General features: G+C 44.2%; 1 protein-coding gene across 1 annotated transcript in view; it reads left to right on the top strand.

The window, feature by feature from the left end:
* The window catches only part of LOC309560450 (uncharacterized protein), a gene marked incomplete at its 3' end in the record, with an annotated part of 506,030 nt that overhangs the window by 382,649 nt on the left and 110,899 nt on the right, over positions 1 to 12,482 (top strand). The gene's annotated exons all lie outside the window — the stretch shown is intronic.

Below are 12,482 nucleotides of genomic sequence, written 5' to 3'. Positions count from 1 at the left end.
AAGACCCATTTGTCTCAAACCATTTGTTCCCATGTTTTTGAAAACGGTAAAAGTCTCCCCCCCCCCCCCCGCCCGAGTGAGTGGGGGCGCCCCTTCATAAGGCGGACTTAGAACCTGCTTTATCAGGCTTTTGGACCCAAAGCTTCTTTTGACCTTGAGGCTTTATGAAACCTGACGGCTGAGGCCATCGAATCTGCTTCGATGATGCCACATTGGTAGGGACAGTGACACTTGGAGCCTTAAAAGACGGGTTTTTATTCCTTCCCTTAACAGGCAATAATGCGCTCCCCCTCGAGATTTTCTGGAATTGGATATTTATCCAGATCCTCCCCAAAAAGATGCTCCCCATGAAAGGGGAAAGCTGTCAACAATTTTTAACAAGGCATTTCTGCCGACCAATTTTTCAGCAACATATGAACAGAGAGGAGGGCCACCTGGGATACTTGTTGGATAGAATCCTTAAACGCATCAATTAAAAACAGCAAAGCACGAGAAATCTCTGCTAAATCATCTGCAGATTCACTACGAATAGGTAGATCCTTAGATAGCCTCTTTAAAACAGTCCTTCAAGGACTGACAGACCCCTATAGCTGCAATAGAGAGCATTCATTACCAGTGCAGACCCTTGGGGGGGGGGTGCCACTAGAGCCACCAGGGATGCCCACCCATGACCCCAGGAATGCCCACCATGGCCACCAGGGATGGCAATCAGGGCTCAGGGAGCCCGCCAGTGCCCTCCCCATCAGTGTTTCCCGCCAGTGCCCTCCCCATCACTGATGCCGACCAGTGTCCATCATTGCCATCTATCAGTGCCGCCCACCAGTCCCATTATTGCCCGCCACTGCTGCCTATCAGTGCCCATTAGTGCCGCCGATCAGTGCCGCCTATCAGTGCCCATAAGTGCCGCCTATCAGTGCCCATAAGTGCCACCAATCAGTTCCCAGCAGTGCCGCCTATCAGTGCCCACCAATGCTGCATATCAGTGCTACCTATCAGTGCCCATCAGTGCTGCCTATCAGTGCTGCATATTAGTGCACCCCATCAGTGCCACCCCATCAGTGCCTCCTCATCAGTGCCTGTCAGTGCGGCCTCATCAGTGCAGGAAAAAATTTATCTATTTACAAAATTGTATAACATAAACAAAGAAACTTTTTTTTTTCTTTAAACTTTTCGGTCTTTTTTTATTTGTTTAGCAAAAAAGAAAAATCTTTGTGATGATCAAATACCATCAAAAGAAAGCTCTATTTGTGGGAGAAAAAATGACATAAATTTGGTTTAGGTACAGTGTTGCATGACCACGCAATTGTCATTCAAAATGCAACAGCACTAAAAGCTGAAAATTGGCCTGGGCAGGAAGGGGGTGAAAGTGCCCTGTATTGAAGTGGTTAAACATAAATGAGACCCAGAATTAAGTTTGCACTAAGGTAGATCTTACTGTGATCCAGCATTAACAGCTATCACAGAAAAACAACCATCTTTTTTCCCTTTGCCATGTACTGTAATACATGCCCAAACAGATATTATTAAACCTGCACTGCTTCCCCCAATCAGCCAACCGTCCAGCCAGAGATCCTGCGGCTTTCCTGCTTAACGGATGAAACTTTCCTCGTGCTGGCCTGTGACATCATTTACGCATCATTCGCCGCTCTGCACATGGATTTAAGCTGACCAAAATCTGCAATGCAAATAAAAAACCTGTGCCATCTTGTGGCGGGAAAAACAGTACTGCGGCCAAGAAAATTTTTAGTGCTTATTTATTCCTTTGTCTTGCAAACGGAAAGAAACACTTACCAGTCTCGCTGCAGGATCCTGAATAGGACCCAAACTTCACCCATCACGGCGGGCTCTGTCTATGAGCATCAAGGACCGGGTCCCCCTGTTATACGGGGTCCACTCCCTTGGACCTATAGAGCACCCTGCTGGAATCACCTTGGGTAAAAAATGTAACCAGGGTTCCAGCGCCCAGAGGGTCACATTACAGGCTGAACCTTGGGTCTTTGGCTGCCAAAGCTCAGGTTACCATCCTTTTAGCGCTTAGCCATTTGAATAGAACCGATAATATTGCCCCCTTTTTCTGGGACTACACAAACTTGGAGAGCTTTAACAGCCATGACCATCACCTTCAAGACAGTGGCGAAAAAACTGATGTTCTTCCTGTATGGGAGGGGTTATATAGGATGAACTTCCTGTTCATCCTATATAACCCCTCCCATCAGGCACTGATGAGGAGGCACTGATGGGGTTGCCAGTGTCCATTCACCTATAGGTGGCGTATAACCCAAATAGTTATTATTACCAGCGCTGTGTCCCGTGATGTACGATAAATAACTTTTCTTGTCTTATATAATCCTCTCTGTTCTCTGATCACAAGTGCTCCTGTCTCTGTTTTATAAAAAAATGATCACGTGACCGTCCGGCGCTCTCTCTCCTCTCCTTCTCTCGTCCCGCCTGATGTCCTTGGGGGAATCTCAGCCCCGCCCCCTGCGTCTGTCAGACTGGGAGAGGAGAGAGCCAACCAGTCATGTGATTGCCGGGAGCCGTGCTGAAATACGGAAAAGAAGGCTTTTTTTTATAAAGCACACAGACACTAGCACTTGTCATCAGGGAACAGAGAGGATTATTTGAAGTTGTAAAAGCCACTTTAAAGCTGAGCTCCACTGGCCCAACAAAAAATTAAAAGTCAGCAGCCACAAATACTGTAGCTGCTGACTTTTAATATTAGGACATTTACCTGTCCTGGGATCCCACGATGTCGGCACCCCATCCGATTTTTTAATGGGCTCTCGGTTGCTGCTGCCACCATTCCATGTAAGGGAAACTGGCAGTGCAGCTTTGCAGCTTAACAGCCAGTTCCTTACTGCGCATACGTGAAATGCGCTGCGCTTTGTGAATGGCCTGGCAGCGGGGAAAGGAGGGGGGGCAAACTTCTGCAGGACCTCACCACGGCGAGGTCTCCCAGGGAGTGAAGATGGGTACCTGTCAAAAATGGGTATCTGCTCCCCCCGAAAGGTGCCAAATGTGGCAGCGGAGGGGGGGAGGATGCAGACAAGCTGAGCTTCCCCTTTTGGGTGGAGCTCCACTTTAAATGCACCCCAACACAAACAGTGGCTATAGAAAAGAAGAATCCCCCCCTTTAAAAATAATCACATTTTGTTGCTTTGAAGCCTGAAATGAAGAAAGACACCGTTATTGTTTTATCCAGCTGTATTTAGGATCCAAGTGAAAAATATGACACCAATATATCAAAAAAAAAATCAAAAACCGAATCACTGAGTTGGAAAAAGGATCACCCCCTTGTGTCAGTATTTTGTTGAACCACCTTTTGCTTTATTACAGGCATTAGTCTGTTGGGATTTGTCTCTACTAACTTTGCACATCTAGACTTTGCAATATTTGCTCACTCTTTGCAGAACTGCTCAAGTTAAGTTAAATTTGATGGTGACCGTTTGTGGACTGCAAGTCATTCCACATATTTTTTAATGGGATTTAAGTCTGGGCTCTGACTAGGCTATGCAAGGACATTCACCTTTTTCTCCTTCAACCACTGTGTGGTGATATTTGCTGTGTGCTTTGGGTCATTGTCATGTTGAAAGGTAAACCTTCTTACCAATGACAACTTTCTGGCAGAGGGAGGCAGATTTTCCTCAAGAATTTGATGGTAATTTGTCCCATCCATTCTTCCTTCTATCCTGACAAGTGCTCCAGTCCCTGCTGCAGAAAAACACTCCCATAACAGGACATTTCCACCTCCATGCTTTACTATAGGAATGGTGTTTGGATGATGAGCTGTAGTGACATATCGTTAGGTGTTGAGGCCAAATAATTCATTTTTAGTCTCATCTGACCATAACACCTTTTTTCATGTGGCCTCAGAATCTTCAAGGTGCATTTTGGCAAAGCTCAGTTGCGGCTGCATGTTGCCTTTCTTGAGGAGTGGCTTTTTTCTTGCAACCCTCCCCAAAAATACATAATTGTGGAAAATTTGTGATAATGTTGACACATGCACACAATGACCACTCTTTGTCATAAATTCCTGCAACTGCTTCAGAGTTGCTGTAGGCCTCCTGATATCCTCTCTGACCAGTTTCCTCCTGTATCTTTTATCCAGTTTGAAGCAACGTCCTGATCCAGGGAGGGTCTGTGTTGTACCAAATACCTTCCACTTCTTTTTCATTTTTAACTACCTCAATACTGGGCACTTAAACCCCCTTCCTTCCCAGGCCAATTTTCAGCTTTTAGCGCTGGTGCATTTTGAATGACAATTGCGCGGTCATGCAACACTGTACCTAAACCAAATTTGTGTCATTTTTTTTCCCCACAAATAGAGCTTTATTTTGGTGGTATTTGATCACCACCAGTTTTTTTCTTTTTTGGTGCACAAATAAAAAAACACCGAAAAGTTTGAAAAATAATTTTTTTTTTTGTTTAGGTTATAAAATGTTGTAAATAGATACCTTTTTTCCTGCACTGATGAGCACTGATGACGCCGCACTGACAGGCACTCATGAGGAGACATTGATGGGGTGGCACTGATATGCAGCACTGTTGGGCACTGATAAGTAGCACAGATATGCAGCACTGATGGGCACTGATATGCGGCACTGATGGATAGCACTGATATGCAGCACTGATGGGCACTGATAGGCAGCACTGATGGGCACTGATAGGTGGCACTGATGGGCGGCACTGATGGGCACTGATAGGCAGCACTGGTGGGCAATAATAGGCACTGGTGGGCAGCACTGATAGATGGCATTGGTGGACAGCAGTGATAGGGAGGGCACCACTGGCAGTCTCTCTGAACTCTGTTTGCCATCCCTGGTGGCCATGGTGGGCATCCCTGGTGGTCATGGGTGGGCATCCCTGGTGGCTCTAGTGGCACCCCCCCCCAGGGCTGCACTGGTAATCAATGTTCTGATTACCAGCACAGACCCCCCCCCTGTGATCAGTGAGTAATTAGAAATACTCACTGATCCCCCCGGCTGGAGTACAGATCCTCTCTTCTCCTCACTGACAGGATCTGTCAGGAGGAGAAGAGATCGAAGCCGTTACAACGGCTGTGTTTACATTACATGACGGCTGTGATTGGACACAGCCGTCATGTGATCAGGAGGGCCAATCACAGGGCCCTCCTGCCGCATCTTGTTGCTCTGTGTCCGAGGGACACAGGCACATCGAGATTGCGCCGCTGCGCATGCCCGCGGCAGTGTGATCTCGCTCCTTCTGAAGGACGTTCCAGAAGGACGAGACTCCCACCCGGCCGTATATGTACAGTGGCCGGGTGGGAGGTGGTAAAACTCCTCTTTATTAATTTTTTTTCATACAAAATGCATACAGCATAGATTACAATATCAGGAGACATACAACATACCATACTAGCAAGGTACATATCCTCATTATCTTATCAAGAGTATCAAAGAAAAACCAGCAAATTAAACATACTTGTATAAGATGCAATATATATTGAATATAAATTCTCGTATCCTCAATGCTCTTACAATAAAGACAATGGTAACAGCCATACGATCCTTACATATAAAAAGCTTAGAATTCCCAGAGTGGTCAAGAAAAACAGCAGTAAATAAGGAAAATATTATAGCCTGGGATTCTAATACCTCACAGGTGACAAACGGTTACATCCAAGATCCCCAAATTTGTTTGGACAACCCCTAGCTTAATAAGTCAATTGTAAAGCGGAAGAACTTTTATTAAAGAGGTTGTAAACTCATTTACGATTTTTTTTTTTTTTTTTTACAACCTGAAAGAGAAACGCATAATGAGCTAGTATGCATCGCATACTAGCTCATTATGAAATACTTACCTTAGAACGAGCCCCCGCCGTGCCGCCTGCTTACCTGTATGACGGACGACATGTTCAGTCGCCCGTCTTCCAGATGGCCGGATGCCGCGGTGACGTCACTCCTGCGCACGCGCGCGGGAGCCGACGGTCACGGCATGGGGCTCTGAAGGAACGGCACCAGCGGCCGTTCCTTCAGAGCGCATGCGCCAGTGACGTCACTGGCTGCATGTAAGGTAAATATCTCCGGTGCATGTTTAGGAGATATTTATAGTACCTATAGGTAAGCCTTATCATAGGCTTACCTATAGGTACAAGTTGCAGAGGAGGGTTTACTTCCTCTTTAATAAAATTCTTTCACGTTGGGTTGAACAACCTCCATTGGTACCCACTGCAAGACCACCGTTTTTCTAGCTTAGAACAGTAACAGACTTACAAACTGTTTCTAATAGATTCCTAAATCTATATCTTCCAACACTCTAAATATACACCATTTCGGATTACAAATGGTAGTAAACTCAAAGCAAGTACTGCTAAAGTGAGTTACACATTAGACCAGGAGGGACACATTTTGTCACATGCCCAAAGCATATGCAGTAAATCTCCTGTATATGTATTACATTTATACCAGAGAGGGTCTGATCTCTTACGCATCCCAAACAACCTTCCATTTCCAAATAATAGACTTCACTGTGCTTCTAGGCATTGATAAAGCCTTTGAAAATTTTTGTATCCATCTCCCGACTTGTGCCTGTCTGCAAATTTATCTCGGAGATCTTTTGATCGTGCCTTGCCAGCCCCAGTTGATTGTTTTCTTCAGTTGCACTACCAGGGACTGAAATGCTTCAGGAAAGCTATTTTCATGCTGAGCTAATCAAAATGACCACAGCGGATCACAGTTGAAAGTAGGGATGCACCGAAATGAAAATTTTGGGCCGAAACCGGAAATGCAGGATGCCCTTGGCTGAAAACCGAAACCGAAAATGACTTTTTCCCCCAAAAAAATTTAAAATGGATAGAACAGGGGCATACACCAAAAACAGGTAGTGACGTACACCTGTCGCTGCCACCCTGTCACAGTATATGTACTGTGATGGGTTGGCAAGAGGTTAATTTAATTACCAATGTTATTTGTATTATGAAGCATGAGGGGTTAATGTATTGTCACTGCTGGTCACTCATCTATTAGTGATCACCAGTGGCAGGTAATTAACCCCTTTGTGCTGCATTAGTGCAACCAGTATCAGTGCAACCAGTGTTAATAAACACTGATACTGGTTGCACTAATGCAACACAAAGGGGTTAATTACCTGCCACTGGTCGATCACTAATAGATGAGTGACCAGCAGTGACAATACATTAACCCCTCATGCTTCATAATACAAATACCATTGGTAAGCTGCCTCAGCTTCCCCCCCCCCCCCCACTGCCTCAGCGTCCCCCTCCTCGGGTGTCCTTCATTCAAAAGTCCCGCCTCTGGCCGGCGGCACCGCCTCTCAATGACGTCCCTACTACGATCTGTGCATTAATGAATGGACATACCAGGCGGGGGGGGCGGGGCGAGTGGCCGCTATAGAGAGAACTAATGTGATCCATCCCTGTCAGCTCAGCACGACTATGTGTGAATGAGAAGTGACCTGACACCGGGCGGGGGGGGCGCGGGGAGCGGCCGCTATTAGCTGTAACTATGTGAGCGCTTCACTTCCCTGACAGGTACGTATCTCCGCTGACAGGGAAGTGGAAGTTCTCACATAGTTACAGCTAATAGCGGCCGCTCCGCCCGCCCCCCCCGCCCGGTGTCAGGTCAGTTCTGTTCTCATTCACACATAGTTGTGCTGAGCTGACAGGGATGGATCACATTAGTTCTCTCTATAGCGGTCGCTCGCCCCGCCCCCCGCCTGGTATGTCCATTCATAATGCACAGATCGTAGTAGGGACATCATTGAGAGGCGGACGCCGGCCAGAGGCGGGACTTTTAAAACCTGCCCTGCGCTGCGCCCTCCTCCTTCCCCACGGCGGCCATATTTATTTTCGGCAATGTTAACCCATTATCGGCCGAAATGAGATAGGCTCATTTTCGGCCGATAATTTCGGTGGCCGAAATTTCGGTGCATCCCTAGTTGAAAGTCAAGTGGCTTTGTGTGTGCCATTGAGAAGATGATCAGCTACACCTGACTGAGTTCACAAGTCATTTTAGGAAGGGGTAATCCTTTTTCCAAGTCATTGATTCTGTTTTCGAATGTTTGTTTGTTTTTTTCTGATATGTTGGTGTTATATCGTTCAGACTCCATTCACACTAATACGACTTGTCAGGCGACTTGTCAGCCTGACAAGTCGCGGACCGTCGCGGTCCATTGTGTGGTACAGAAATGGTTCTAATAGGAGCGACACAAGTCGCTCCGACTTAGAAAAAGGTTCCTGTACTAATTCGGGGCGACCTGGAGCGACTTGCATAGACATTCATTTTATGAAGTCCGGGCAAGTCGCGCTGCACGCGACTTCACAGGTCGCCCCCGAAGTCGTGCCGCTGCAGTGTGAATGCGGTGTCACTTGGATGTTATAAGAGTAAATACAGCCGGATAAAACAAAAATAGTGTCTATCTTCATTTCAGGCTGCAAAGCAACAAAATGTAATTATTTTAAATTGGGGTGATTCTTTTCTATACCTGCTGTATCTACAGTGAGATTCACCTGCATCAAAGCACACAATATATAAATACATATTCTATGCATGTTTCCTTATACCTAAAACCCTAACTCCAGAAATGAGTGAAAATCAACCTTTGCAGTAGGGCCCCTGCATTGCAAGGATTAAATGCTCATTATTTTTAAGGGTGCTGTGATATAGAGGAAACATTTCCTTATTCTACATTCCAGCAGAGTGACCGGACCACTGCAGCCTCCTCTCTTAGCTAGAAAAACAGAGAATTCTGCGCTAGGATATAAGACTAACGTGAACAAAATTAGAAATGGCTGCAGCCCACCTCTTATCTATAATCCAAAAGGATATATAGTTCAGTAAGGGGAATATGGAAAAGGCAAATGGCGCTGCCTAGAAATGTCTAATAGATGATTGTGAGCAAGGTGAAAAAAGGTCAAACTCCAAAATACAAACATATAGAATGCCTAATAAAATTAAATAAACCCAAAAGATATTTATCATATTGGGAAATGTGAATGGAGTACCCAACGAGATTGGATAAATAGAATGTGAAATATAAATAAATAAATATATTGTGAACTCAATAATAAGATGGTGGTATGGGGGAATCGGATCTGGTAAATCTAACAATAATGGGTCACAATGTATTAGACTGCAATAGTAAGAATTCTTCAGATTAAAAGTTCCATCACATAAAAAATAAGTTAATGGTACACAATGGGGAGAATCGGATCCAGTAATACATAGTATAATAACTAAACTTGCACAGTTTCTTCAGGCAATGAACAAATTCAAAGTGCAAAAGGTGACAAAAGGTGCAGAGTGAATATAAAAAACTTTAAGTGGTGGTGTCACCTATACCAAAAAATCTTAAAGTGACCAAAATGTAATCACATGTGGATCCGAAGGGGGTACATGTAAAACCTAAAGTGATAAGGTGCTAATAAAACAAGTGCTGGGCTTATTCTTCTACAGAAGATATAAATGATTAATAATATAACTCACACTCTCAAAAAGGTGTGGTGTGAAGTGCTTGCACAACCACAGTGCTGACACCAGGTAGAGAAGAAATAAAATGATGTGAATATTAATTAAAACCTATAAAGTGACTGGTGCTGAGAGAATCCGCGACTTCAAATTAGAATCGCACAAAATGAACAGTCCAATTCTCCAAATCACATGAAAAAGTGATTCCAAATGTTGAAACCTAAATCAGTCCCAAAATGTGTAATTCAGGTGACTACAGGTGCTGTGGACCACTTCAGGGTACTCCAGGTGTGGTCGGTGCAATGGGACAGGGTGCTCCCCTCACTCCCAGGACCGCACTTACCAGAAATTATCACCCCTGCAGGGGTAACAGGCCTGAAATCCTAGCTGGACGTGGTGTTCAAGGACTCTCTGTATCCTGTGCCTAGGTTTCCTTATGTAGCGTGGCCACTTTTAATACAGGGGTATCCAAGTGATTGTATATATGGGGAAAGAAAACTTGTATAGTGTAGTACTGTTTAAGATCAATATTTTATTAATAGAAAAAGTACCCACAAACTAGGCAGATAAGCGAGCAGTGTAATGGGTATCTTTTCCTGGTACGCTGTAGTCCCACACACCGGAAGTACGTTCCACGGAGATAGGAAGTGACGCGGTGACGTTCTACGGGTTTCGTCAGAATGACGTCTTCAGGTCAGCCCAGCACTTATTTTATTAGCACCTTATCACTTTAGGTTTTACATGTACCGCCTTCGGATCCACACGTGATTACATTTTGGTCACTTTAAGATTTTTTGGTATATGTGACACCACCACTTAAGTTATTTATATTCACTCTGCACCTCTTGTCACCTTTTGCACTTTGAATTTATTCATTGCCTGAAGAAACTGTGCAAGTTTAGTTTATTATACTATGTATTACTGGATCCGATTCTCCCAATTGTGTTACCATTAACTTAACATTTGTTTATGTGATGGAACTTTTAATCTGAAGAATTCCTACTATTGCAGTCTAATACATTGTGACCCATTATTGTTAGAGTTAGATTTACCAGATCCGATTGCCCATACCACAATCTTATTATTGAGTTCACAATATATTTATTTATTTATATTTCACATTCCATTTATCCAATCTCATTGGGTACTCCATTCACATTTCCCAATAAGATAAATATATTTTGGGTTTATTTCATTTTATTAGGCATTCTATATGTTTGTATTTTGGAGTTTGACCTTTTTTCACCTTGCTCACATAATCATCTATTAGACATTTCTAGGCAGTGCCATTTGCCTCTTCCATATTCCCCTCCTCTCTAAGCTGCTTATGGCTGTGGTTGTACTCCTGTTCCCTCCATGGATAATTAATAGAGAAAGGACCTCCCAAAGGGTGGAGCATTGGGGGAGAAGAGGCCTGAAACAAGGGTTGGTTCTATCCCCTAGACATTATCCCTTTACAAGTCTATACTAATTTTGACTAATTTCCATAGATAGGCCTTATAGTAAGGGTGTACGACCTTTTTTGTGTAATGAGGTGTGTAGCACTTACTGTACTCTCGTAGGAGCCACTGTATTTTTGGGCCTTCCAGGCAACAGGAATTTTGCAACTTTCTCACAGCCTCAATCGTCCCCCAGTCCAGGGGGATTTTTGTTTTGTTGTTTTTCTTTATTTAGGGAATAAACTTAAATGGGGACGCATGGGATTACTGCAACTATAGACCTTGAATGAAATCTTGAGGATTGCTAATGTCTCAGGCTGCTAGACATTAACATCAACAACGCTCTCCACCTGTAGGATTATTGGCACAGCAATAACAGTGACAAAAAGTTCCAACTGGAGAATGCAGTTGCTGCTCCTTGAATACTAATGCACCTGACTGCTACATACCCAAGCTAGAGCAGTGGGATGGCCTCTGACGGCTTTGTATTACAGTAGCTCTAAGCTGTCCCTTGGTTATGGCCCAGCAAAATATTGCGTCCTGCTGCCCCTCTATCCAGGCTTGGGGTGTGGTGAAAACAGAAGTTACTCACTCAGTCCGTTTTAGTGAATACTGAAGTTTCAAGAGCCTGCTGTACAGACTTTTGTGCTACCCAGGTCGGACTTTGTCTATCAGGATGGCTTCAGCTAAGCTTAGTGGAGGCTGCTAAAGGGGTGAGACTTCCAGCTGCTCATTTCCTCTTCCACCAGTTCTCTCTCTCTCTCGTCCTTCTTCTGCCCAGAGGCAGAACCCCCAGCACAGCGGTCCCCTGGCATCTGAATCATGGATTCTGCTCCCTCACTGACAGGCTCCTAAACATTTATGGTCTATTTCCCTACCTTCTGGGCTGTCCATAAATATTCATGTTTTGGCCTCTTTTTCTCCACCCTCTAAGTTCCAGAACTATCCAGCAAATTCTGGAAGCCAGGGGGAGGTAGCATAGACCCAGCCCTTGGAGCTCTGCACAGCTAAGCACAAACAAATAACCCCAGCTCCTCCTACAGAGAAGCCAAAATAGATACACCTACTCTGTACACTGCGGGTGCTACAGGTGCATTGACAGTCTATTCATAATGCTATGTGTTATGGTGATAAAGTATTGATTATACCCAATGCAGCTAGGAGTGTATTCATTAGTCCAATATTAGTTGCTGTAACCCCCTATACTGTGCTATTAAACATTATATAGAACCTCTATAGCTCACCTCTTTGCAGATGATTTGGAAAAATGTTTGCCCTTCCCAGGTGTAACTTCCACAATTCTGAAACTAATTCCTGATAATTGCACTGTGTTATTGTTGATGGTGGACTGGTGAATATCCTTTATGATCTGCCATCAACATAACGCGCATGTTTATGAAGTGTCAGGCATGTGTAAGTCTGTACCATCACACTTTATCTCATTATAGACCATTATTTCTAATTTATTGCATTATAATGTTCACTAGTAATGATATGATGTAACAATGCAGGAACACTGTGCTTCTATGTACTATAATCAGTCAATTTTTGGATTAAATATACAAAACTGTCAGTAAATCTCAAATCATGTTACTTT

This window comes from Pelophylax lessonae, assembly GCF_965119305.1.
Source record: "Pelophylax lessonae genome assembly, chromosome: 7".
Lineage (NCBI taxonomy): Eukaryota > Metazoa > Chordata > Amphibia > Anura > Ranidae > Pelophylax > Pelophylax lessonae.
Note: the sequence above shows the minus strand (reverse complement) of the source record. Positions and strands in the feature narration are given on the sequence as shown.